This window comes from Gymnoscopelus microlampas, assembly GCF_963454915.1.
Source record: "Gymnoscopelus microlampas genome assembly, chromosome: 3".
NCBI lineage: Eukaryota > Metazoa > Chordata > Actinopteri > Myctophiformes > Myctophidae > Gymnoscopelus > Gymnoscopelus microlampas.
Genome location: NC_139940.1, coordinates 50,164,821 through 50,192,046, shown reverse-complemented (window position 1 = coordinate 50,192,046; position 27,226 = coordinate 50,164,821). Strand labels below are relative to the sequence as shown.

General features: G+C 40.5%; 1 protein-coding gene and 1 pseudogene across 2 annotated transcripts in view; one reads left to right on the top strand and one right to left on the bottom strand.

Moving 5' to 3' along the window:
* The window catches only part of LOC311042422 (NACHT, LRR and PYD domains-containing protein 3-like), a 447,659-nt gene that overhangs the window by 359,382 nt on the left and 61,051 nt on the right, over nt 1-27,226 (bottom strand). The gene's annotated exons all lie outside the window — the stretch shown is intronic.
* On the top strand, nt 359-23,302 carry LOC311041893 (NLR family CARD domain-containing protein 3-like; annotated as a pseudogene). The gene is made up of 10 exons (XR_014602873.1): nt 359-438; nt 6,041-6,154; nt 11,526-11,639; nt 15,712-15,825; nt 15,998-16,007; nt 17,829-18,051; nt 18,749-20,836; nt 21,115-21,288; nt 22,449-22,558; nt 22,776-23,302. The product of XR_014602873.1 is annotated as an NLR family CARD domain-containing protein 3-like (transcript).

Below are 27,226 nucleotides of genomic sequence, written 5' to 3'. Positions count from 1 at the left end.
TGACAAATCGTGAGAAATTTGGAATCTGTTAGGCTATTTGTGTTGAAATCACAGTTTGAAAACAAATCTACTCTTTTGGGGGTCCTTGCCACAAGTTGCACAACATTTTTTCAGATGAGGGTCCTCAGCCTAATACATTTAAATTTGGGATGTTTGACATACAAATGTTGAGAATCACTGACCTATGTAATGAAATGTGACTCATGTTCATGTAACAACATACTGTAACTGTACATACTTATTTAAAAAATAAGTGATTTAATGTGTAGCAGCTAGTGTGACTAGTTGATGAATACATTTAATAGTTCATGTTGGTTGTCATGGTGACAGGTTTGATCAGCAGAGAGCACCTGTACCCAGCTGTGTCTCCAAGAAGAGTGACCAGTCCAAGTATGGATATATTGACTTCAAAGATGGACACCACTCTACTGATCAGAGGTCAGAATGTAAAACTATCAGAAAACAACACATGATTTAGTTTAATTAGACTCTACTGATCAAAGGTCAGAAGTTATGGCATGTCTTAATATCTGATCCTAAAACATGGACACATTATTGTGTCATCATGTTCAATGTGTTAATTGTAGTGAGAACTCCAGTGTTTCTCTCCGCAATGAATTTGAGTAGCCTGGCATGGCCAGACTAATATCAAAGCGTATATTAGTCTGGAACTTTGGTGTGGAAGATTCATTTCCAAGGCGCAGTCACAAACGTTTTCAAACGTCCCTGCAAAAAATGTCCCACTTTGAGCGAAATGTAATTCAAACCAAGGAGTGCCAGACCAATCTGCCCAGTGCCTTTTTTTTTTTTAGCTCTGGCAGATTTGTCTGGTTTCCAGGCTAGAATTTCAGATCATGTTCAAGGACATCACTTCTAGAGCACAGACATGGCTGTAAAATACTTGTGTCATAGTAATATTACTTTATTACTTTAATAGTAATAGCCACAGCTACTAAACTTTATTGGTAAAACTTAATGTAATTATTAAAATCACTTTGCACTTACTTACTTACTTTCTCACTGTATGTTTTATGTCTATCTCACTGTGAATCAATGTCACACCCCTCTGGCCCCTCACCCCATAAAGCCATGTGCCGGCAGGCAGGGTGGGGTCCAAGATTAGCAGTCTCATCAAGCAACTGAGCACAAATCAGAAGAGTACAGAGGTACCGACAGACGACAGCTGTGACTCCTTCCCAGCCCTCCATGAAGAGGCCTCTCTCCCGTTCAGTCGGTGAGTCAGTAAATATGTTGTCCTGTTCCCCCTTGTTCTAGTATCTGGAGCTGCATGTCACTGTTGTCCTGCTGCCCTGCATGTCACTGTTGTCCTGCTACCCTGCATGTCACTGTTGTCCTGCTACCCTGCATATTACTGTTGTCCTGCTACCCTGCATGTCACTGTTGTCCTGCTACCCTGCATGTCACTGTTGTCCTGCTACCCTGCATGTCACTGTTGTCCTGCTACCCTGCATGTCACTGTTGTCCTGCTACCCTGCATGTCACTGTTGTCCTGCTACCCTGCATGTCACTGTTGTCCTGCTACTCTTCATGCCACTGTTGTCCTGCTACCCTGCATGTCACTGTTGTCCTGCTACCCTGCCACCCAGCCACCTATGTTGTAACGAGCCAACACTGGGCCTTCATGTGATGGCTCTATTTTTGTCTCTTGAATAAACATCTGTCCTAGCCTAGCCTTCATATATTTTCTGTATCAGTAAGAAATTACTTTTGTGAATCTTCCTCTCTTGTATGAGAAATAGCTGTTATATATATATATATATTTTTATATAATTGAATAGCCGTGTTCCCCAGTGTGTTTTTGTTGGATCATTGTCTTGTGTTACGTGTTTCAGTTTTTGAGAACTGTTAAGGTCTTTACAGACCTTAACACGGCGGTGGACGCGGGTGTTACCGCTCGGATCAGCGGGGATCGCACCGCGATCATTGTTGTTTTGTCCTCCTGCACCGTGCGGGGAAAAAAAAGCTCACCACAATCCAGCTCTTGCCGTCCGCACGCGTGTGCACAAACGAGCACGAGAATTTCACGGGACCGCGCCCACTTGCCTCACCGGCCCTCAACTTCTCAGCGCGTCCCAAATAATCGGCCGCCTCTCATTGAAAATGAATTACATAGGCGCGTCGGCCGCTCCCCGTCTGAAACGACCCTAACACTTCATGTGTTACAGCTGTGCTTGGTCTTGATTGCAGGATAGAATCATTTGAATTGGACGGCTGTTACAGGAACCCATGCCTTTTCTTTTTTTTTCAAAAGATAAAAAGCCTGGGGTAACGTTGCAGGAACTGTGGCCTAGGAGTGGGAACCTTGTATTTTCCTAACCAATCAGAGTGCAGAGGGACGTCGCTCCAAATTTGGTGTCGTGGCAGGGGAGGCGGGCAATAGATTGGTGAATTAATAGGGAGCGGCGTTGTCTCCCAGCGCTAGGTTTGGATCCGCCCCTCTATGCCTTGGAAAGCCTATGGTTCCTCCAGCCTAGTGTTGTGATGGTTGTGTAATTTACAAGTCTTTCAAGACACAAAATTTACTAAATGTAAAACATCATGAAGCACTTTATTCTTACCATCAGACATGCAGTAGCGAACTCTACCTGAAATCTTCATTTAACAACATACATTTGCTGTCATATTTTAAATTTAACCGGATCATACTTATCTACCAACTACTGTGTCTAGTTGAGCACTAAATGAATAAAATGATTCATCTTGGTTATCTTCCTGTCAGGGTTGATCAGCAGAGAGCAGAGTCTCCTGTACTCAGCTGTGTCTCCATGAAGAGTGACCGCTCCAAGGGACGACATATTGACTTCAAAGATGGACACCACTCTACTGATCAGAGGTCAGAATGTAAAACTATCAGAAAAACAACACATGATTTAATTGTATTTGACTCTACTGATCAAAGGTCAGAAGTTATGGCACATCTGTATATCTGATCCTAAAACATGAACACATTATTCCAATGTGCGAGAACTGTGCAGGACGTGTTTCTCTCTGGTCTGAATTGAGATCATGTTCAAGGACCTCTAAGACTTCACTGAGGCTATAGAACACAGACGTGGCTGTAAAAGACTTATGTTAGGGTGGACATATTGACCGAAGATTCTCTGCGTCCCTGCTCAGTCACGCTAGTGACGTGACGCTATATATGTTTGAGTCTTTTGTCTGAATGAGCCAATGGTCGTGGCTTTGCAGGAACATGCCCATGCCTGTCTGCACGTGCACTGTGCCGTGCATGCTCATGAGTTTTATACATGTTTGTCACGTTTATACACATGATAGAAGGTGAGTTACTATGCTCTGAGAAAGGCTCATAGCCGAAACGCGTAAGCGTTCACTTTATTGGTGTGCCAATAAAAAAGTGATTTTTTTCTCCATTTAACGGATAATGTATGGGGAGGTAGTCATTATTGAAATTTAAAGCCCGACAGGGTGATAATGCACCGAGGCGGAGCCGAGGTGCGACTACTTAATACATAAATAAATAAATTGACTCAAAAGTAACAACAAAACGAAGTATTTCCTTGCTTATGGCAATGAAAGTATTCCATAAGTATTGGGCTGGGCGGACAAGTTCCCCTCAGAAAACAAATGACAGTATTCCATTCCAGGTAACGGGAAGACTCACCCCAAAACACACTCACCCCCATTCTATATACCGCTGGATTTGCCTGTAATACCGCCGTATTTGCCACGGGGCAACTGTGTTTTGGGGCGAGTGTTTTGGTATTCCCCCGAAGTTGCGCTATGATAAACAAGGAAGTGTAGAGGATCAAATAGAATGACTTTTCGGTCATTGCATCGTCTGTTTCTCACTTCAAATGTTTTCAAAAACTTTTTTTAGAGCAACGTTTAGTTGTTTGTTTGTTTACATGGCTGTCATGTTGGATAAAGCATAAAACCAAGCAGCGCAGGTTGATATGAGCAGGTGTTCTGAGTCTCTGATTACACAGCGGTCCGTTATTGAGCTCATCGGTCATTATCCAGAAAAAATTACCGATGATTGACCAATCAGAATCGAGCATTCAACCAAGCTGTGTAATAATAGTTGTTAAAAAGTAGCATAGTGCTGCTTTAATATCTATCTCTACTTGTAGTTTTCCGACAGATGCTTTTTCAGGGCAGTTTTGAAAGAAGCCAGTGATGCTCATCATTCACATTCACATGAGGCGTACTGTAGATTATAATAATAAATTAGTTAATGTACAACATTTAATAGACACACTAAAGCCACCTACCTCTAATGTCATTGTGTTGTGTAGGTCTGCTATCATCTTGATGCCGTTAGACTTTGATACAGAACAACATGTTTAAACAGCTCATATAAACATAAAGTTTAATGAGGGGTGGACATAGCTGGATGGGTAAAAAGGCTCAGTATGTGTTGAAGTGTCACTGAACAAGACATTTAACCCCTAACTGCTCCCCAGGCTCTGCCTCCTTAGCGAACAATATACAATGACAAATATCCCAAATGAGTGGGGACATAATAATAATAATAATAATAATAATAATGATAATAATAATAATAATAATAATAATAATAATAATAATAATAAAGTATTATTTACAAGTACACACACACACACACACACACACACACACACACACACACACACACACACACACACACACACACACACACACACCTTTCAAAATAATTGACATAATAACTTAAATAACATTTTGGTAATGCATATAAAAGCTGTTGGCCAACAGCCATTAAGAGAGAAAAAACCTGCATTGTCTTTCCTATAGTACAGTAATTAATTTAGCATCTTAAATTAGTCTGTTGTCTCTGTCTGTGAACCATGGGCGGAATACACATTTAATTCAATGTTCATTCTTCCATCATGTGTCATTATGTTGAAAAGGAGGGGGCCCAGTATGCTACCTTATTATTCCATTCTTTTGAGCTTTCCATTTGCTCCTCTGGTCGTTTAGCTGGATGTAGAAGTGCCTGTTGTTGAGAAGGTTTTTGATGACATGGCTTAAGCTCAGGTCACAAGTCAGGCAGGGGAGGCGGGCACATAGATTGGTGAATTAATCGGGAGCGGCGTTGTCTGCCAGCAGGCGCGCGGGAAGTACTTAATAGCCAGGGGGCTGAGCGTCGGGGGAATCCGCCTGACGCATGCACGCGCGATTTTTTTGCGGGTTCGGGTCGAAAAATGTGCGGGTTTGGGTGGGTTTTGGTACTTTATTTCCTTTACTTTATTTCGGTTTTAGGGTTAGGGTTGGGGTTAGGTTAGGGTTACGTTATTTAATTATTTTAATTAAATTTAAATGTAATAAAACATTTTTTTTTTAAATCCCTTCCCATCACCAGGGGGGCTGCAGCCCCCGTAGCCCCCCCCTTCCCGCGCCACTGTCTCCCAGCGCTAGGTTTGGATCCGCCCCTCTATGCCTTGGAAAGCCTATGGTTCTTCCAGCCTAGTGTTGTGATGGTTGTGTAATCTACTAAGTCTTTCAAGACATAACATTTACTAAATGTAAAACATCATGAAGCACTTTATTCTTACCATCAGACATGCAGTAGCGAACTCTACCTGAAATCTTCATTTAACAACATACATTTGCTGTCATATTTTAAATATAACCGGATCATACTTATCTACCAAATAGGCTACTGTGTCTAGTTGAGCACCATATGATTGAACCTGTTGGCCAACTGCCATTAAAAGAGAAACCTGCATTGACAAATTATAATGCTAGTTTCACACTGTATTATCACAATAAGTCTCATTATGAATTATGACTAGTATCTACAGGAATTCATATTTTTACTGAAACAGTCTTGATGCTGATGGAATGAGAATAGAAGAAACACTAAATTAAAAGCAAGATTTTGTCTGGATTTTATGTTTAGGACATGAAAACCACTGTGGAAGTGCATGACCCTAACTTGGGGTGGGTCAAGCAAAATATGTTTATAACACCAGGAGGGTCAGGCCTTTTTATTTCAAATGATTTTAAAATCTTACAGTGACCATTCTAAACATTGAACGGTTCCTTATCTTCCTGTCAGGGTTGATCAGCAGAGAGCAGAGTCTCCTGTACCCAGCTGTGTCTCCATGAAGAGTGACCGCTCTATAGGAGGATATATTAACTTCAAAGATGGACACCACTCTACTGATCAGAGGTCAGAATGTAAAACTATCAGAATATCTTTCCTATAATTAGTTCAGCATCTTAAATTAGTCTGTTGTCTCTGTCTGTGAACCAGGGGCGGAATACACATCTAGAAAAAGGTTAATTCATGTTTAATTCAATGTTCATTCTTCCATCATATGTCATTATATTGAAAAGGAGGGGGCCCAGTATGCTACCTTGTAGTATTCCATTATTTTGAGCTTTCCATTTGATCCTCTGGTCGTTTAGCTGGATGTAGAAGTGCCTGCTGTTGAGAAGGTTTTTGATGACTTGGCTTAAGCTCAGGTCACAAGTCATGTCCAGTGGTTTGTTGTATGGTGCTGGACAGTGTCATAGGCAGCACAAATCTATAAAAGCTGCTCCAGTTAATAGTTTACATTCAAACCCATCCTCAATGTGGTGGGTGAAGATTAGTTGCTGTCCAGTTCTGGAGGCAGAAACCGCTTGATTTTTGGTCAGCTTGGAGTCTATGAGTGGTTTGAGACATACTGTAGATTATTATAATAGTTAATGTACAACATTTAATAGACACTAAAACCACCTGACCTTGTATATCATTGTGTTGTGTTGGTCTGCTATCAGCCTTATGACTTTAGACTTTGATATGGAACATGTGTAAACAGCTCATATAATCATAAAGTTTAATGAGGGGTGGCCATAGTTGGAAGAGTAGAGAGCATTTCACCATATGAACAAACATACAGTGACAAATACCCCAAAGGACTGGGGACCAAATGTATTATTGTCTCCGCCAGGCCAAAAGGCATGGCGAGAGAGTATGTTTTGCACCCTGTCCGTGTGTCCGTCCGTCCATCCGTCCGTCCGCGTGTCCTTCTGTCTGTGACCAGCTAATCTCCGGCACTGTTTGCCCAGTCGCTGCGAAACTGTGCGCAAAGACTCCCTCGATACCAATTCAGAACCTCTGCCCCAAATTCTTCAAATGGGCCTGTTATAGCGTCACCAGGAGGCCGATTTGTGCAAAACCCATTGTTTTTATTATTCCTACAGATTTTATCTAAACATCATGCAAATCTGTACACAGTATCTCTATACTCATGTGATCAACACGGATCTGTCCGATTTTCCATATGCCATCCTGATTGCCTAAGATTGGTTTCCAAAGTTTGAAGGATTGGTTCATTTTGAACAAAATGCCTCAAATCATGAAGCAGCTCATGATTTGCTATCAGCCTTATGACTTTAGACTTTGATATGGAACATGTTTCCCACTTGGTCCAGGAAGAAATGCCACTTCAAAGCTTTCAAATCAGCCTCAAGGTGGCGCAAGACCACAAACTTTATGAGTTAGACGATGACATTGATCCAGAGATCAACTTCTACCAGAACATTGATTTGAATTGTGAATATTATTCTGAAGATAAGTTTAATTCAAAAGTGAAAATGGAGGGGTTTTCAGTGATTCATTTCAATAGTAGGAGTCTCTACAGTAATTTCTCAAAAATTAAAAAGTACCTTCAAAAGTTTAAAAATAAGTTTAGTGTAGTAGCAATTTCTGAGACTTGGTTGAGAAGTGACAAAGAACTTCAAGGGGGATTAGAGGGCTATGAAATGTTTTCGCAAAACAGGTTCAACAAAAGGGCAGGGGGTGTTGCCTTGTTTGTGGAGTCTGATTTTAAGTGTAAAGTTATTGAAAATATGACAACAGTTATTGACAATTTGATGGAATGTGTAACCATTGAAATCAATGTTGAAAAATCCAAAAATATATTAATTAGCTGCATTTACAGAACACCAGGGTCGTGTATTGATCAATTTAATACGAAGATTTCTCAATTATATGAAATGAATAAGGACAAGGTGATTTTGTTTGTGGTGACTTCAATATTGATTTGATGAAATCTAATGAACATATAAAAACCAAATAATTTGTTGATAATATGTTTAGTCTGAGTTTCTATCCTTTAATTGTAAAACCTAGCAGAATAACAAAGGACAGTGCAACACTAATTGACAATATTTTTACAAATATAATGGAGGAGAAGATAAAAAGTGGATTATTAGTGACCGATGTAAGTGATCATTTGCCTGTCGTTGCTGTGCTAGAAATGAAGAATAAATTAAAATTAAGAACAAATAGGCATACATACAATTTGGTTAGAAAAAAATCACCAGAAGCAATACTGGCACTTAAGGCAGACCTTTTGAGGCATGATTGGCAGGAGGTTTATGTAGAGGATACCAATGAGGCATACAATGCATTTTTGGGTACATTTTTGTTACATTACGACCGACATTGTCCATTGAAGGAGTGCAGACAAAATCCTAAAAAGAGGGTGAAACCATGGCTTACCAAGGGTTTGGAAAAGGCTTGCATTAAGAAAAATAGGCTCTACAGGGAATTTATCAAACATCGAACAAAGGATAAGGAGGACAAGTACAAAAACTATAAAAACAGATTGACATGTATTATGAGATCACAAAAAAAAGACTACTATAATCAGATGTTGCAAATGCATAACAATAATATTAAGGCTACCTGGGGTGTGCTTAATGACATGATTAAAAAGTCTGGTAAAAAGGACTTTCCAACATACTTTGAAAAAAATGACAATTCAATTACTCAAAATATAGAGGAAACTGTTAATGAGTTTAATGATTATTTTGTAAATGTAGGCCCAAATTTGGCTAAGGAAATTGACCTCCCTACAGAGGAGGAAAACTATTTTGATTCCCCTACAAACAGCAACTCAATGTTCCTTGGTGGAGTTTGTGAGAGTGATGTGCTAGAAGTGGTTAGAAAGTTTAAGAATAAAAAAATCTACTGATAGTAATACCATTGACATGTCAACTATAAAAGAAGTCTTTGACTGTGTCCTCAAACCATTCACTTATATATGTAACAAATCCTATTTAACTGGTATTTTTCCTGATGAAATGAAAATGGCCAAGGTGATTCCAATTTTTAAAAGTGGTGACATACATACTATATCAAATTACAGACCTATATCATTGCTACCTCAATTTTCAAAAATACTCGAATTTTTTTTTGTAAATAGACTTGATGGCTTTATTGAGAAATATGGGTTAATGAGTGACCATCAATATGGTTTTAGGAGCAATAGATCAACATCTTTAGCAGTGATAGATTTTGTGGAAAATATATCAACAGCAATTGATGAAAAAAAACCTTCAATAGGTGTATTCATTGACTTACGTAAAGCGTTTGACACAATTGATCATTCCCTGCTTCTACAAAAAATGGAACGGTATGGAATAAGAGGTGTCACTCACCATTGGTTAAGAAGTTATCTAAATAATAGATTTCAATATGTAAACATTAATAACACAGAATCACATCTCAGGAAAGTAACATGTGGCGTTCCACAGGGTTCCGTTTTAGAACCCAAGTTATTTATACTTTATTTAAATGACATTTTTACAGTATCAAATATTTTGAAAATCGTTACGTTTGCTGATGATACTAATTTACTTTGTTCAGGGGAGGACATGAAAGAATTATTGAAAACAGTAGAAAGGGAATTGATAAAGTTAAAGAAATGGTTTGATAGAAATAAGTTGTCACTTAATTAAAACAAAACTAAATGTATGGTATTTGGTGGTGTTCCTATTGACTGTGAAATTAAACTTAATTTAAATGGAACCGAAATTGAAAGAGTATATGAAACAAAATTCTTAGGTGTGATTATAGATCACAAACTCTGCTGGAAGCCACATTCAATACATCAAAGGTAAATTAGCCAAATCTGTTGGCATTCTGTACAAAACAAGGGAGCTGTTGAATCAAAAATGTTTGCATATATTGTATTTCTCACTTGTAGTGCCATATATGTCATACTGTGTTGAGGTCTGGGGGAATGTATACAAAACAAATATAGATTCTATTATTAAAATACAGAAAAGAGCTATTAGAATAATAAACAGAGCAAGTTACCTTGAACCAACAAATCCATTATTCATAAAGTCCAGCACATTAAAATTTGTAGATATGGTGTATATAAAAACCTTGGAAATTGTTTTTCGTGCTAAGTGTAAAAGTCTACCAGTTTGTATTCAATGTCTTTTTGAACCAAGAAAAGGAAAGTATAATTTAAGAGGTTTATATATTTTTAAAACGCGTAAAAAAGCAAGAACTAATGTTAAAGCTAGATGTGTTTCAATGTTGGGAGTTAAACTATGGAATAGCCTTCGTGATGGGTTTAAGTTGTGTACATCTCAGGGGAAATTTTAAAAAGCCTTAAAAAGTCTAATTATTCAGGAGTACAGTTTTGAGTAAAACATATTCATTATTTTTTTTTTTTTTGCAGTATATTTTAAGATTGTTTTAATATTAAAATAAATTTTGTTTTTAAGTATTGTAAAGGATAGGCAATGAATAAGCATTTTGCTTCAGCCTATTCCTTTTTCGGTCATTGATTTTGGATTTTGTGTGTGAGCTGACTTTAATTTTTTGTTTTGTTTTGTTTTGTTTATGTTTTTTTTGTAAAGTCCACACAATTGTTTTGATCTGTTGTGAAAGAAAAAGACCGAAATAAACCATTCATTCATTCATAACAGGCTGATTCACGTTTTTACCTATAACTGCACCGATCTGCGTGAAACTTTGCACACACACTCCCTAGAGGCCAAAGAAAAACTTTTGCCCTGCATTTTTCACATATGCCTTTTAGAGCGTCACCAGGAGGCTGACTTTTGTAAAACAAATGTTTTGCTCTTACTCCTTCAGATTCTGTCGAAAAATCGGTACACAGTATCTCTATAGTCATGTGATCAAGATGGATGTGTCCAATATTTCATATTCCATCCTACTTGGCTAACATTGGCTTCCAAAGTTTGCAGGATAGGTCTGTTTTGAACAAAATGCCTCATATCAGGAACGCAGTGTGCGATTTCCGTGACATTTTGCTCGCACATTCCCATTAGGCCGGGGAAGAAATGCTAACCTGTTCACATTGGCCTTTTATAGTGCCATCAGCAGGTCTAATTTAGAAAAACACATAATGATTGAACCTGTTGGCCAACTGCCATTAAAAGAGAAAAAACCTGCATTGACAAATTATAATGCTAGTTTCACACTGTATTATCACAATAAGTCTCATTATGTATTATGACTAGTATCTACAGGAATTCATATTTTTACTGAAACAGTCTTGATGCTGATGGAATGAGAATAGAAGAAACACTAAATTAAAAGCAAGATTTTGTCTGGATTTAATGTTTAGGACATGAAAACCACTGTGGAAGTGCATGACCCTAACTTGGGGTGGGTCAAGCAAAATATGTTTATAACACCAGGAGGGTCAGGCCTTTTTATTTCAAATAATTTTAAAATCTTACAGTGACCATTCTAAACATTGAACGGTTCCTTATCTTCCTGTCAGGGTTGATCAGCAGAGAGCAGAGTCTCCTGTACCCAGCTGTGTCTCCATGAAGAGTGACCGCTCTATAGGAGGATATATTAACTTCAAAGATGGACACCACTCTACTGATCAGAGGTCAGAATGTAAAACTATCAGAATATCTTTCCTATAATTAGTTCAGCATCTTAAATTAGTCTGTTGTCTCTGTCTGTGAACCAGGGGCGGAATACACATCTAGAAAAAGGTTAATTCATGTTTAATTCAATGTTCATTCTTCCATCATATGTCATTATATTGAAAAGGAGGGGGCCCAGTATGCTACCTTGTAGTATTCCATTATTTTGAGCTTTCCATTTGATCCTCTGGTCGTTTAGCTGGATGTAGAAGTGCCTGCTGTTAAGAAGGTTTTTGATGACTTGGCTTAAGCTCAGGTCACAAGTCATGTCCAGTGGTTTGTTGTATGGTGCTGGACAGTGTCATAGGCAGCACAAATCTATAAAAGCTGCTCCAGTTAATAGTTTACATTCAAACCCATCCTCAATGTGGTGGGTGAAGATTAGATGCTGTCCAGTTCTGGAGGCAGAAACCGCTTGATTTTTGGTCAGCTTGGAGTCTATGAGTGGTTTGAGACATACTGTAGATTATTATAATAGTTAATGTACAACATTTAATAGACACACTAAAACCACCTGACCTTGTATATCATTGTGTTGTGTTGGTCTGCTATCAGCCTTATGACTTTAGACTTTGATATGGAACATGTGTAAACAGCTCATATAATCATAAAGTTTAATGAGCGGTGGCCATAGCTGGAAGAGTAGAGAGCATTTCACCATATGAACAAACATATAGTGACAAATACCCCAAAGGACTGGGGACCAAATGTATTATTGTCTCCGCCAGGCCAAAAGGCATGGCGAGAGAGTATGTTTTGCACCCTGTCCGTGTGTCCGTCAGTCCATCCGTCCGTCCGTGTGTCCTTCTGTCTGTGACCAGCTAATCTCCGGCACTGTTTGCCCAGTCGCTGCGAAACTGTGCGCAAAGACTCCCTCGATACCAATTCAGAACCTCTGCCCCAAATTCTTCAAATGGGCCTGTTATAGCGCCACCAGGAGGCCGATTTGTGCAAAACCCATTGTTTTTATTACTCCTACAGATTTTATCTAAACATCATGCAAATCTGTACACAGTATCTCTATACTCATGTGATCAACACGGATCTGTCTGATTTTCCATATTCCATCCTGATTGCCTAAGATTGGTTTCCAAAGTTTGAAGGATTGGTTCATTTTGAACAAAATGCCTCAAATCATGAAGCAGCTCATGATTTGCTATCAGCCTTATGACTTTAGACTTTGATATGGAACATGTTTCCCACTTGGCCCAGGAAGAAATGCCACTTCAAAGCTTTCAAATCAGCCTCAAGGTGGCGCTATAACAGGCCGATTCACGTTTTTACCTATAACTGCACCGATCTGCGTGAAACTTTGCACACACACTCCCTAGAGGCCAAAGAAAAACTTTTGCCCTGCATTTTTCACATATGCCTTTTAGAGCGCCACCAGGAGGCTGACTTTTGTAAAACAAATGTTTTGCTCTTACTCCTTCAGATTCTGTCGAAAAATCGGTACACAGTATCTCTATAGTCATGTGATCAAGATGGATGTGTCCAATATTTCATATTCCATCCTACTTGGCTAACATTGGCTTCCAAAGTTTGCAGGATAGGTCTGTTTTGAACAAAATGCCTCATATCAGGAACGCAGTGTGCGATTTCCGTGACATTTTGCTCGCACATTCCCATTAGGCCGGGGAAGAAATGCCAACCTGTTCACATTGGCCTGTTATAGTGCCATCAGCAGGTCTAATTTAGAAAAACACATAATGATTGAACCTGTTGGCCAACTGCCATTAAAAGAGAAAAAACCTGCATTGACAAATTATAATGCTAGTTTCACACTGTATTATCACAATAAGTCTCATTATGAATTATGAGTAGTATCTACAGGAATTCATATTTTTACTGAAACAGTCTTGATGCTGATGGAATGAGAATAGAAGAAACACTAAATTAAAAGCAAGATTTTGTCTGGATTTTATGTTTAGGACATGAAAACCACTGTGGAAGTGCATGACCCTAACTTGGGGTGGGTCAAGCAAAATATGTTTATAACACCAGGAGGGTCAGGCCTTTTTATTTCAAATAATTTTAAAATCTTACAGTGACCATTCTGAACATTGAACGGTTCCTTATCTTCCTGTCAGGGTTGATCAGCAGAGAGCAGATTTTCCTGTACCCAGCTGTGTCTCCATGAAGAGTGACCGCTCTATAGGAGGATATATTAACTTTAAAGATGGACACCACTCTACTCATCAGAGGTCAGAATGTAAAACTATCAGAATGTCTTTCCTATAATTAGTTCAGCATCTTACATTAGTCTGTTGTCTCTGTCTTTGAACCAGGGGCGGAATACACATCTAGAAAAAGGTTCATTCATGTTTAATTCAATGTTAATTCTTCCATCATGTGTCATTTGTGTATATGTTGAAAAGAGGGGGCCCAGTATGCTACCTTGTAGTATTCCATTCTTTTGAACTTTCCATTTGCTCCTCTGGTCGTTTAGCTGGATGTAAAAGTGCCTGTTGTTGAGAAGGTTTTTGATGACTTGGCTTAAGCTCAGGTACATTTATGGACACACTAAAACCACCTGACCTTGTATATCATTGTGTTGTGTTGGTCTGCTATCAGCCTTATGACTTTAGACTTTGCTATGGAACATGTTTAAACAGCTCATATACTCATAAAGTTTAATGAGGGGTGGCCATAGCTGGATGAGTAGAGAGTATTTCACCATATGAGCAAACATACAGTGACAAATACCCCAAAGGACTGGGGACCAAATGCATTATTGTCTCCGCCAGGCCAAAAGGCATGGCGAGAGAGTATGATTTGCACCCTGTCCGTGTGTCCGTCCATCCATCCGTCCGTCCGTCCGTGTGTCCTTCTGTCTGTGACCAGCTAATCTCCGGCACTGTTGGCCCGGTCGCTGCGAAACTGTGCTCACACACTACCTCGATGCCAATTCAGAACCTCTGCCCGAAAGTTTTCACATGGGCCTGTTATAGTGCCAACAGGAGGCCGATTTGTGTGAAAACCATTTTTTGTATTACTCCTACAGATTTTATCCAAACATCATGCATCCTGATTGCCTAAGATTGGTTTCCAAAGTTTGAAGGATTGGCTCATTTTGAACAAAATGCCTCAAATCATGAATGCAGTATTCGATTTCCGTGAAATTTTCCATATAGATTCCCACTTGGCCCAGGAAGAAATGCCACTTCAAAGCTTTCAAATCAGCCTCAAGGTGGCGCTATAACAGGCCGATTCACGTTTTTACCTATAACTGCACCGATCTGCGTGAAACTTTGCACACACACTCCCTAAGAGGCCAAAGAAAAACTTTTGCCCTGCATTTTTCACATATGCCTTTTAGAGCGCCACCAGTAGGCTGACTTTTGTAAAACAAATGTTTTGCTCTTACTCCTTCAGATTCTGTCGAAAAATCGGTACACAGTATCTCTATAGTCATGTGATCAAGATGGATGTGTCCAATATTTCATATTCCATCCTACTTGGCTAACATTGGCTTCCAAAGTTTGCAGGATAGGTCTGTTTTGAACAAAATGCCTCATATCAGGAACGCAGTGTGCGATTTCCGTGACATTTTGCTCGCACATTCCCATTAGGCCGGGGAAGAAATGCCACCCTTTTCACATTGCCCTGTTATAGTGCCATCAGCAGGTCTAATTTAGAAAAACACATAATGATTGAACCTGTTGGCCAACTGCCATTAAAAGAGAAAAAAAACCTGCATTGACAAATTATAATGCTAGTTTCACACTGTATTATCACAATAAGTCTCATTATGAATTATGAGTAGTATCTACAGGAATTCATATTTTTACTGAAACAGTCTTGATGCTGATGGAATGAGAATAGAAGAAACACTAAATTAAAAGCAAGATTTTGTCTGGATTTTATGTTTAGGACATGAAAACTACTGTGGAAGTGCATGACCCTAACTTGGGGTGGGTCAAGAAAAATATGTTTATAACACCAGGAGGGTCAGGCCTTTTTATTTCAAATAATTTTAAAATCTTACAGTGACCATTCTGAACATTGAACGGTTCCTTATCTTCCTGTCAGGGTTGATCAGCAGAGAGCAGAGTCTCCTGTACCCAGCTGTGTCTCCATGAAGAGTGACCGCTCTATAGGAGGATATATTAACTTCAAAGATGGACACCACTCTACTCATCAGAGGTCAGAATGTAAAACTATCAGAATGTCTTTCCTATAATTAGTTCAGCATCTTACATTAGTCTGTTGTCTGTCTGTGAACCAGGGGCGGAATACACATCTAGAAAAGGGTTCATTCATGTTTAATTCAATGTTCATTCTTCCATCATGTGTCATTTGTGTATATGTTGAAAAGAGGGGGCCCAGTATGCTACCTTGTAGTATTCCATTATTTTGAGCTTTCCATTTGCTCCTCTGGTCGTTTAGCTGGATGTAGAAGTGCCTGCTGTTGAGAAGGTTTTTGATGACTTGGCTTAAGCTCAGGTCACAAGTCATGTCCAGTAGTTTGTTGTATGGTGCTAGACAGTGTCATAGGCAGCACAGATCTATAAAAGCTGCTCCAGTTAATAGTTTACATTCAAACCCATCCTCAATGTGTTGGGTGAAGATTAGTTGCTGTCCAGTTTTGGAGGCAGAAACCAGCTTGATTTTTGGTGTGGTATGAGACATACTGTAGATTATTATAATAGTTAATTTACAACATTTAATAGACACACTAAAACCACCTGACCTTGTATATCATTGTGTTGTGTTGGTCTGCTATCAGCATTATGACTTTAGACTTTGATATGGAACATGTTTAAACAGCTCATATAATCATAAAGTTTAATTAGGGGTGGCCATAGCTGGATGAGTAGAGAGTATTTCACCATATGAGCAAACATACAGTGACAAATACCCCAAAAGACTGGGGACCAAATGCATTATTGTCTCCGCCAGGCCAAAAGGCATGGCGAGAGAGTATGTTTTGCACCCTGTCCGTGTGTCCGTCCATCCATCCGTCCGTCCGTCCGTGTGTCCTTCTGTCTGTGACCAGCTAATCTCCGGCACTGTTGGCCTGGTCGCTGCGAAACTGTGCTCACACACTCCCTCGATGCCAATTCAGAACCTCTGCCCCAAATTCTTCACATGGGCCTGTTATAGTGCCACCAGGAGGCCGATTTGTGTGAAACCCATTTTTTGTATTACTCCTACAGATTTTATCCAAACATCATGCAAATCTGTGCACAGTATCTCTATAGTCATGTGATCAACACGGATCTGTCCGATTTTCCATAATTTTACGCCATCCTGATTGCCTAAGATTGGCTTCCAAAGTTTGAAGGATTGGTTAATTTTGAACTAAATGCCTCAAATCATGAACGCAGCATGCTATTTTCGTGAAACTTTCCACGTAGATTCCCACTTGGCCCAGAAAGAAATGCCACTTCAAAGCTTTCAAATCAGCCTCATGGTGGCGCTATAACAGGCCGATTCACGTTTTTACCTATAACTGCACCGATCTGCGTGAAACTTTGCACGCACACTCCCTAGAGGCCAAGGAAAAACATTTGCCCTGCATTTTTGCCTTTTAGAGCGCCACCAGGAGGCTGACTTTTGTAAAACAAATGTTTTGCTCTTACTCTTTCAGATTCTGTCCAACAATCGGTACACAGTATCTCTATAGTCATGTGATCAAGATGGATGTGTCCAATATGTCTTATTCCATCCTACTTGGCACCCTTTTCACATTGGCCTATTATAGCACCACCAGGAGGCCATAATAACCTACTTGACCTGGCGGAGACTTGTGCTTGGAGCACTTTTTCTAGTTATTATTATTATTATTGTTATTATCTAACTTTTTCTCGTTTTAAATGTGCTTTATAAATAAAGTGGATTGGGTTGGATTGGTTAGAGATTTCTACTATGTGTAATGAGCAGTGTGTGTGTGTGTGTGTGTGTGTGTGTGTGTGCGTGTGTGTGTGCGTGTGTGCGTGCGTGCGTGCGTGCGTGCGTGCGTGCATGTTTGTGTGCTCCACAGAGACTACCAGCAGATTTCTAAGGTCTGTCGTCAAACAGAGCTGGACTCCATATTTAAGGTGTGTCAATGTATAACAAACCTTTTCTTTATCTAAAAAAAAGTATGGTTATTAGAAAATATATTACTATTATCTTTATTATATTTGTATTATTATGTGTTTCAGCTGCTTGAAGAGAATCTCGTAACATTTGTGAAGAAAGAGATGAAGAGATTCCACAGGCTTCTGACAACAGATTACCCAGAATGCTTAGAGAGTCAGGTGGAGGAGGTGGTGGATGTTGAGGGTGAGGAGGAGAGGAGAAGCATCACAGAGGGAGCTCTGAAGATCACACTGCACCTTCTGAGGAGTCTGAAGCTGGAGAAGCTGGCTGACATCCTGGAGATCAGTAAGAAAGTATTTATTCACACCTTTAACATGATGGAGAGTAGTAAGAAAGTCTTTATTCACACCTTTAACGTGATGGAGATCAGTGAGATCAGTAAGAAAGTCTTTATTAACACCTTTAACATGATGGAGAGCAATAAGAAGTTACAGGACCCATGCTCGGTGTGTGCCAGAAATAATTGACCAAAGTTACGTTTTCGAACTTTTTCTGGGAGTTTAGTTTGTCTCATTCCATGTAGGAATAATTACACTACACAACACTAATTAAAAAGTATAACTTTGACCTTGGTGGTGACTTGGTTTTCACCTACACGTTAATTATATTTTTTGGGAAAAGCCTACTGATCATTATCCACCAAGTTTCATGAAAATTCACCCCTCAGTTCTCCAGTTATTGTGTTCATTGACATGTAGACCAAAGCATTCAAGTATTTGCAATATACAATATTTTGACGTTGGAATAAGAGTTGAACAAAAGTCAACATCAATGTTGACTAGGACAAAATATGTATTATTCCAAACCAATCAGGATGCAAATAGAACGGCCTATAAAAGCACAGTCTCAGGCTTAACAATAACACTAATAAAGATAAATATATTTTTTTCACAAAAAGAAAAATGTGATTATTAATTTTGTTTCATTTGGATATTTACCTTAACATACACTCATTATTGTCTTCCCTTCTTTGGTCATTTAGAAACTCTTGCTCCTGTCAGTCAACAACAGCTCAAATGTAATCTGAGGAAGAAGTGTAAGAATTTGTCAGAGTGGATTGCTAAAGAGGGAAACCCAACACTTCTGAATCAAATCTTCACAGAGCTCTACATCACAGAGGGAGGGAGTGGAGAGGTCAATAAAGAACATGAAGTCATACAGATTGAAACAGCATCCAGGAAACCAACGAGACCAGAGACACCAATCAGATTTGAAGACATTTTCAATCTCCTACCTGGACAAGATGAACAAATCAGAACAGTGATGACAAAGGGAGTGGCTGGCATTGGTAAAACAGTCGTAACTCAGAAGTATGCTCTGGACTGGGCAGAAGACAAAGCCAACCAGAATATCCACTTCATGTTTCCATTCACTTTCCGAGAGCTGAATCTGATGAAGGAGGAGAAGTACAGCTTGGTGGGACTTCTTCATCATTTCTTTGGCGGAGTCAAGGAACCATTAATCTGCAGCTTAAAAGAGTTCCAAGTTGTGTTCATCTTTGATGGATTAGATGAATTGAGGCTTCCTCTTGACTTCCAGAACAATGAGATTGTAACTGATGTCACAAAGCCAACCACAATGGACGTGCTGCTGACAAACCTCATCAAAGGTAACCTGCTTCCCTCTGCTCGCATCTGGATAACTACAAGACCTGCAGCAGCCAATCAGATCCCAACTGATTATGTTGACAGGGTGACAGAGGTGAGAGGATTCACCGATCCACAGAAGGAGGAATACTTCATCAAGAGATTCGGGGATGAGAAGCAAGCACGCCCAATCATCTCACACGTCAAGAAAGCCAAAAGCCTCCACATCATGTGTCACATTCCAGTCTTCTGTTGGATCACTGCTGCAGTTCTGGAGGACATGTTGAGAACAGAGATGAAAGGATTGCTGCCAAAGACCCTGGTTGAGATGTATATCCATTTCTTGCTGGTTCAGTTCAAACAGAAGAATGTGAAATATCATGATAAAGATCAGACACATTCTGACAAGAATCCAGAGAATACCAAGGTCATTCTGACTTTGGGAAAACTGGCGTTTGAACAGCTAGAGGAAGGCAACCTGATCTTCTACGAAGCAGACCTGAGAGAGTGTGGCATTGATATCAGAGATGCCTCTGAGTACTCTGGAATGTTTACACAGATCTTTAAAGAGGAGTATGGGATGTACAAGGACACAGTGTTCTGCTTTATCCATCTTAGTGTTCAGGAGTTTCTCGCTGCTCTTTATGTCTTTGTCTCCTTCATCAACACTGGTGTCAACCTACTGACAGATCCACAAGCCACCTCCATCTGGTCCAAGTTATCAACGCACAAACCTAAGTTAAATCACCTCTACCAAAGTGCTGTAGACAAGGCCTTACAGAGTCCAAATGGACACCTGGACTTGTTCCTCCGTTTCCTGCTGGGCCTCTCTTTGGAGACCAATCAGACACTCCTACACAGACTATTGATACAGAAAGGAAAAAGCTTCCAGACCAATGACCATGAAACAGTCCAATACATCAAGGGGAAGATCACAGAGAATCCATCTCCAGAGAGAAGCATCAATCTGTTCCACTGTCTGAATGAGCTGAATGATCATTCTCTAGAGGAGGACATCCAACAGTACCTGACGTCAGGACGTCTCTCCACAGACAAGCTCTCTCCTGCTCAGTGGTCAGCTCTGGTCTTCATGTTGCTGTCTTCAGAAAAGGAGCTGGAAGTGTTTGACCTGAAGAAATACTCAGATAACTCATACTATAATACTTCAGAGGAGGCTCTTCTGAGGCTGCTGCCCGTGCTCAAAGCCTCCAATAAAGCTCTGTAGGTTCACTGGTAACTGGATACATTTGAATATAATATGATATTTATTTTTCAGAAATTAAATATATATATTTATCCCAATGTTTACTCAGGCTGAGCGACTGTAACCTTTCAGAGAGATGCTGTAAGGAGTTATCATCAGTTCTTAGCTCCAACTCTAGTTTGAGAGTGTTGGACCTGAGTAACAATGACCTGCTGGATTCTGGCGTAAACCTGCTGGCTGTGGGACTGAGGAGTCCACACTGCATACTGGAGACACTCAAGTCAGTATGCCTGAAACTGTGTTTACCTGTTTAAATAAAACAAAATAAGTTTCTAAATGCAATAGAACAGAATGTAATGTAATGTTGGGAAATGTGTGTGTGTGTGTGTGTGTGTGTGTGTGTGTGTGTGTGTGTGTGTGTGTGTGTGTGTGTGTGTGTGTGTGTGTGTGTGTGTGTGTGTGTGTGTGTGTGTGTGTGTGTGTGTGTGTGTGCGTGCGTGCGTGCGTGCGTGCGTGCGTGCGTGTGTGTGTGTGAGAATTTATGTACTGTGTGTGTAGTTTGTCAGGATGTCTGGTCACAGAGAAAGGCTGTGCTTCTCTGACCTCAGCTCTACGCTCAAACCCTTCCCATTTGAGAGAGTTGAACTTGAGCTTCAATCATCCAGGACAATTAGGAGTAGCGAAGCTCTCTGATGTTCTGGAGGATCCACGCTATAGACTGGACACTCTTAGGTATGAGAGACTTGGTCAGTGTGTGAATGTTTGTAGAGTCTGCTGTCTACTCAGTCACAGACTGACAAGTGCTCCACATGTAAACACCAGGCAAGTCACATAAAAAAAGAGTTAGATAATTCAACTCTGGCACCGGAGCCAAACACCAACGCAACACATTCACCTGCTTGTTGCTACACCAGACTGATTTTTCAGTCTAACAATTTATTTTCTTTTTGATTTTTTTTCAGTTATCATATCTACTAGTCTATGGTGTCATATAGATGACATCAGGGATCTCCACATATGGGCATAAAAGGGACATAGACAGACAGATTTCCGGTTCTGGACAAACAATGAGCCGACCAAATGCCCACTCGGCACATAACTCCCTCAGGTTCTCTGTGATATACATGATTTGAAGTCAATCGGTTGGACGGTTCTCGAGATCAGCGAGGGGAAGCACAGACACAGACCGAGATTATGTTCATTTGTAGATTTTGACACTCAAATCACATCATGTCGGTAGACTGTATGAGCTTGAGCACCCACGGCCTCAATGTCACTGAGAGCCAATGTAATCTGCTAGAGGAGTGACCCATTTTCTCAATCATTCTGTGATGCTGTACTGTATTGTTTAATGTTTAATTATCATTATCAATCACATTTTTGGGCGGTGCAACCGCCCCTATATGTGAGGTTTGGACATCGACATTCGCTGCACTGTGATTGGCCACCATTGTACACCCCTAACCCTACACATTCAATGCAAATCACTGGCCACCATTGTACCCCCCTAACCCTGCACCGTGATTGGCCACCATTGTACACCCCTAACCCCTACACATTCAATGCAAATCTATTGGTTGACTCTATTCAGGACTGTGATTGGCTAGTGAAACACATGACACATGTGCATAGCCCTATAAATAGGACTACGCACTTAAAAAAACACATTTATGTTTGTTTTAAAGTGAATCATCCATTGTGGACCAACCATTGTTTATTTATTGTTTATTGTTAATAAATATTACCACACACTTCATGGAGGAAGTTCTTTAAGTGAACTTCCATCACTGTGATGACCACTGTGACCACACCGCCCACTTCACACTGGGTGTGATTTTTTATATTATCAAATATAATATTCAGGCCTGACTTTGTCTCTCCTCCATCTCCAGTGTGGACAATGGTGGAGAGTGTTGGCTGAAACCAGGTTTGAGGAAGAGCATGATAAGTAAGTGTCTATTCAGTTTTATTCATGAAATCAAAGCAGCACACATCCACCTATGTAAGAACAGCTCATATACACAGAATCATAACATTCACTTATTCACATCTGAATGAAGATGATAACCATAATTTGTAAGCTAATAGAGCACCGAAATCTGACATCACTGTCGCTAGAGGGTGCTATCCCCTGGGTCACATGTTATTAGTATTATTGTTATTGTTATTATTGTGTGATTGTAAACTGGTGCTGTATTGTATGTTGTTCTTCTCATCAGGTGTGTGTGAACTCACACTCGATCCAAACACAGCACACAGACAGCTCTCTCTGTCTGAGACAAACAGGAAGGTGACACGTGTGATAGAGGATCAGAAGTACCCTCGTCATCCAGACAGATTTGAGACCTACCTGCAGATGATGTGTAGAGAGAGTCTGACTGGACGCTGTTACTGGGAGGTAGAGTGGAGGGGAAATGTTGATATAGCAGTGACATACAGAGGAATCAACAGACAGGATGGTGACAGTCTGTTGGGATACAATGACAAGTCCTGGAGTCTCAGATGTAATGGTGCTATTAACAGTTACACTGTGTGTAACAATAAGAAGGAAACTGTCCTCCCTGTCCGTACCTTCTCCAACAGAGTAGCAGTGTATCTAGACTGGCCTGCTGGCACTGTGTCCTTCTATACAGTCTTCTCTGACACACTGACACACCTGTACACCTTGCAGTCCGAATTCACTGAACCTCTCTATGCTGGGTTCAGGTGCGGGGGGGACTCCTCAGTGTCTCTGTGTTTCAGATAGAGGAGGAGGATGAGGAGGAGGAGCTAGTAGCAGGTGTACACACTGGCTCGTGTGTGTGTGTGTGGTTCCATTTGTACACTCTCAGAGTTAAGGATCCAGTTGGTTCCATTTGTACACTCTCAGAGTAAATAATCCATTTGGTTCCATTTGTACAGAGTCACAGACCTGTAAGGGTTCATTTGGTTCACAACTATCATGTTGCTGGGGACCCCTTGGAACCCCTCCAAGGACCCATGGGGGTCCCTGGACCCCAATTTGAGAACCCCTGTTGTAAAATATACTCCTGTTTGGAGTAATGTACATAATATAAATATAAATATAATGTAAATATTTTGTTTTAAATAAAATGTTTTTCTATTTTCTATCTTTTCTTGTCTTATTGTTTTTGAAGATTTTTTTTGTAAAAAAAAAAAAATTAAATGTTTTACTGGAACAGTTGAAGTATAGAATAGGGGTTGTATGGGTGACGGTGGCACAGTCGGTAGCGCTGACGCCTCACAGCTAGAAGGTCCTGGGTTCGATTCCCGCAGGGGACGCTGTGGGCGTGTTCTCTCCTCTGCGTCATCAGTGCCTATACCCTATAGCTGGGGTTGGCGAAAGGGCCTCTCTGTGTGGAGTTTGCATGTTCTCCCTGTGTAGCTACCCTCACAAAAACATGCAGTAATCCTGGTTACCATACTGCCTCCCCCTGGCCAGCCGGGGCGCCTGATGGAGGGGAAAGGAACTGTTTGGAATAACGTGTTCCTTCCACGCGCTACATCCAACCAGGGAAACTCTCCCCTGTCAGGTGACAAAAAACAGTCAGTTGGCTCTCATGCATTGAAGGAGGCATGAGTTCGGCCCTGGCCTCCCTAGGTTGGCAGAGGGAAGGTAGTGCCCAGGATTATATAGACAATTGGCACTGGGTGTAAAAAATAGGGTTACAAAATCGTGGGATAAAAAATTAAAAAGAAAAAAGAATATTAAAAAAGGTAAATATTAACTTAGGTTTTCAAATAATTAGATCGTCATCCTCATCCTGTAGACATAATTCTACTTGAACGTTAAATTATTGCTGCTCACACTCTCCTCTGTCACACTAAAATAATCAGTAATGATTTAGACACCCTGAGGCATCTTAGATAAAACAAGAAAAAGTGCTCCTTGGAGCACAAGTCTCCGCCAGGTCAGGTAGGTTATTGTGGCCCCCTGGTGGCGCTATAATATGCCAATGTGAAAAGGGTGCCATTTCTTCTTAGGCATTTCACGGCAATCGGACACTGCATTCATGATTTGAGGCATTTTGTTCCAAAAAATTGTTTTGTTAAATTAAACCTGCTGGTGGTGCTATAACAGGGCAATGTGAAAGGTTGGCATTTGTTCCTTGGCCTAGTGGGTATGTGCGTGCGAAATTTCACGGAAATCGCACACGTTAAAAACGGACCTATCCTGCAAACTGTGGTAGCCAATGTTAGCCAATTAGGATGGAATATGAAATGTCGGGCACATCCGTCTTGATGACATGACTATAGAGATACTGCATACCGATTTGTGTGATTTTGGACAGAATCTGAAGGAGTAAGAGCAAAAAAAATGTTTTCCAAAGGTCGGCCTCCTGGTGGCGCTCTAAAAGGCAGATAAATGCAGGGCAAAGGTTTTCCCTTGGCCTCTAGGGATTGTGCGTGCAAAGTTTCACGCAGATTGGTGCAGTTATAGGTAAAACTTGAATCGGCCTGTTATAGCGCCACCATGAGGCTAATTTGAACGTTTTTAAGTGGCATTTCTTCCTCGGCCAAGTGGGAATGTGCGTGCAGAATTTCAAGGAAATCGCATGCTGCGTTGATGATTTGAGACATTTTGTTCAAAACTACCCAATCCTGCAAAGTTTGAAAGGCAATCTTAGCCAATCAGGATGTGATATGGAAAATGGGACAGATCCGTGTTGCTCACATGACTATAGAGATACTGTGTACCGATTTGTGTGATGTTTGGATAAAACTGTACGAGTAATATCAAAACATGTGTTTTGCACAAATCAGCCTCCTGGTGGCGATATAACAGGCCCATGTAACAGTTTTGGGGCAGAGGTTCTGAATTGGCATCCAGGGAGTGTATGTGCACAGTTTCGCAGCGACCGGGCCAACGGTGCCGGAGATTAGCTGTTCACAGACAGATGGACACACGGACACACGGACGGACGGATGGACAGGGGGTAAAACATACTCTCTCGCCAAGCCTTCGGCCTGGCGGAGACAATAAAACCCCTGAAGATGAAATTCCTTTATTAAGTTTCATTAATCGTTTTTTTTCCTCTTCTTTTTCTTTCAAAAGAAAAATATTTTAAATATTCACATTCCTGGTGGTGGAGTGAAGGTCATGAGACTGGATTGAAGAGGACATGAATATTAACGAGTGTTTCTCATGTTAGAATCAAACGTACTGACTGGTACTGGATGGACACAGCCTAGAAACGCTCGATTCTACATGGAAACAATGACTTTAGTTTAGTTTCATTTATTTGAAAAGTAATACACAAGTTATAACCAATGGACGCTCAGAGCACCTGATTCGGATGCTATCAATGCATAGAATGGGAGATTATCACGTTCTATCAGACCATTGAATGGGCGAAGTAGGCGACCTACCGTCTACCCCGCGATTTATCAGACCATTCAGTGGGCGTAATCAGGAGCTACTGACCTACCGACGGAGATGACTTAAATACTTTAGTTTCGGTTTTGGTTTTGGTTGTTTCGGTTTCGGACCATGACGGAGGCGCGCAGTCTCAGGCGAGGTGGAGCCCCGCGACGGGCCACCGAAGGAGCTAAGGCGACTGAGTTGCCGTCCGGAGCGGTGCGACCCTCGCCTGTGCCTACTCAGCGCCGTTCGAGTTATGTACCGATATGGACAGAATCGTAAATATTGTTGTGGGGACTGCTCCGCCTCCGTCGGTAGGTCAGTAGCTCCTGATTACGCCCAATGAATGGTCTGACAAATCGCGGGGTAGACGGTAGCTCGCCTACTTCGCCCATTCAATGGTCTGATAAAACGTGATAATCTCCCATTCAATGCATTGATAGCATTCGAAGCCGGTGCTCAGAGCACAGAAAAGGTCCTGCATGGAGTCTGCACAAGAATGCTACGAATGGCCAGTGGTGGAAAAAGTACTCAATTCTTTTTTACAGGGGGAATCCGGTGTAGTAACTATGGGTCGATATAACAGCACAATTACTGTTTATACAGTTTCCACACTTACAATATTGGATTAACAAATGGACATTTGCAAGTACTTCTAACTGTCTGACACTGATGGCTCAATTCATGTCATAGGACCCTTGGCTGTACAAACTGACCTATTGACCCTCAGGAATGTTCCACAGGACCTGGACCATGGATACAAATGGAACTTTGCATCTAATTTCACTAACGCAAGGTTTGACTTTTAAGTGCGATCGAGAACTCGCTTTGAAGGTTTGCGAAACTTGGTACATTCTATTTTCAGATGTTTGTCTCCAAAGCAGACTCACTGGAACCCTACAGACTCAGAATCCTGAATGGATAAGGATTCTTGGATTATAATACTGTTTCCCTTTATTGGATTATGTTATCATCCCACAGATAACACTCTGACTTACTGACAAGTAACCATTCATGTCACCACTCATGTCATAATGTTTGAATGTTTCATTCATGTAATCATTCCAATTCATTAATCATGATTTTGATTGTAATTATGACATACTATTTGCACCATATTCATTGTAGTTTACTGCACTGGATTCAATGGTTTGTAATAACTGTGTAAATAAAATAAACACGACATTTGCAGAATATGTGTAATCTAAGCCATGAGCAATGCACGAGTGCATGACTTCATCTTCCCAAGAAGGACACAACTTCTGGACAAGTCTTTGCCTCAAAACAACAACATATGTATTTTGGAAG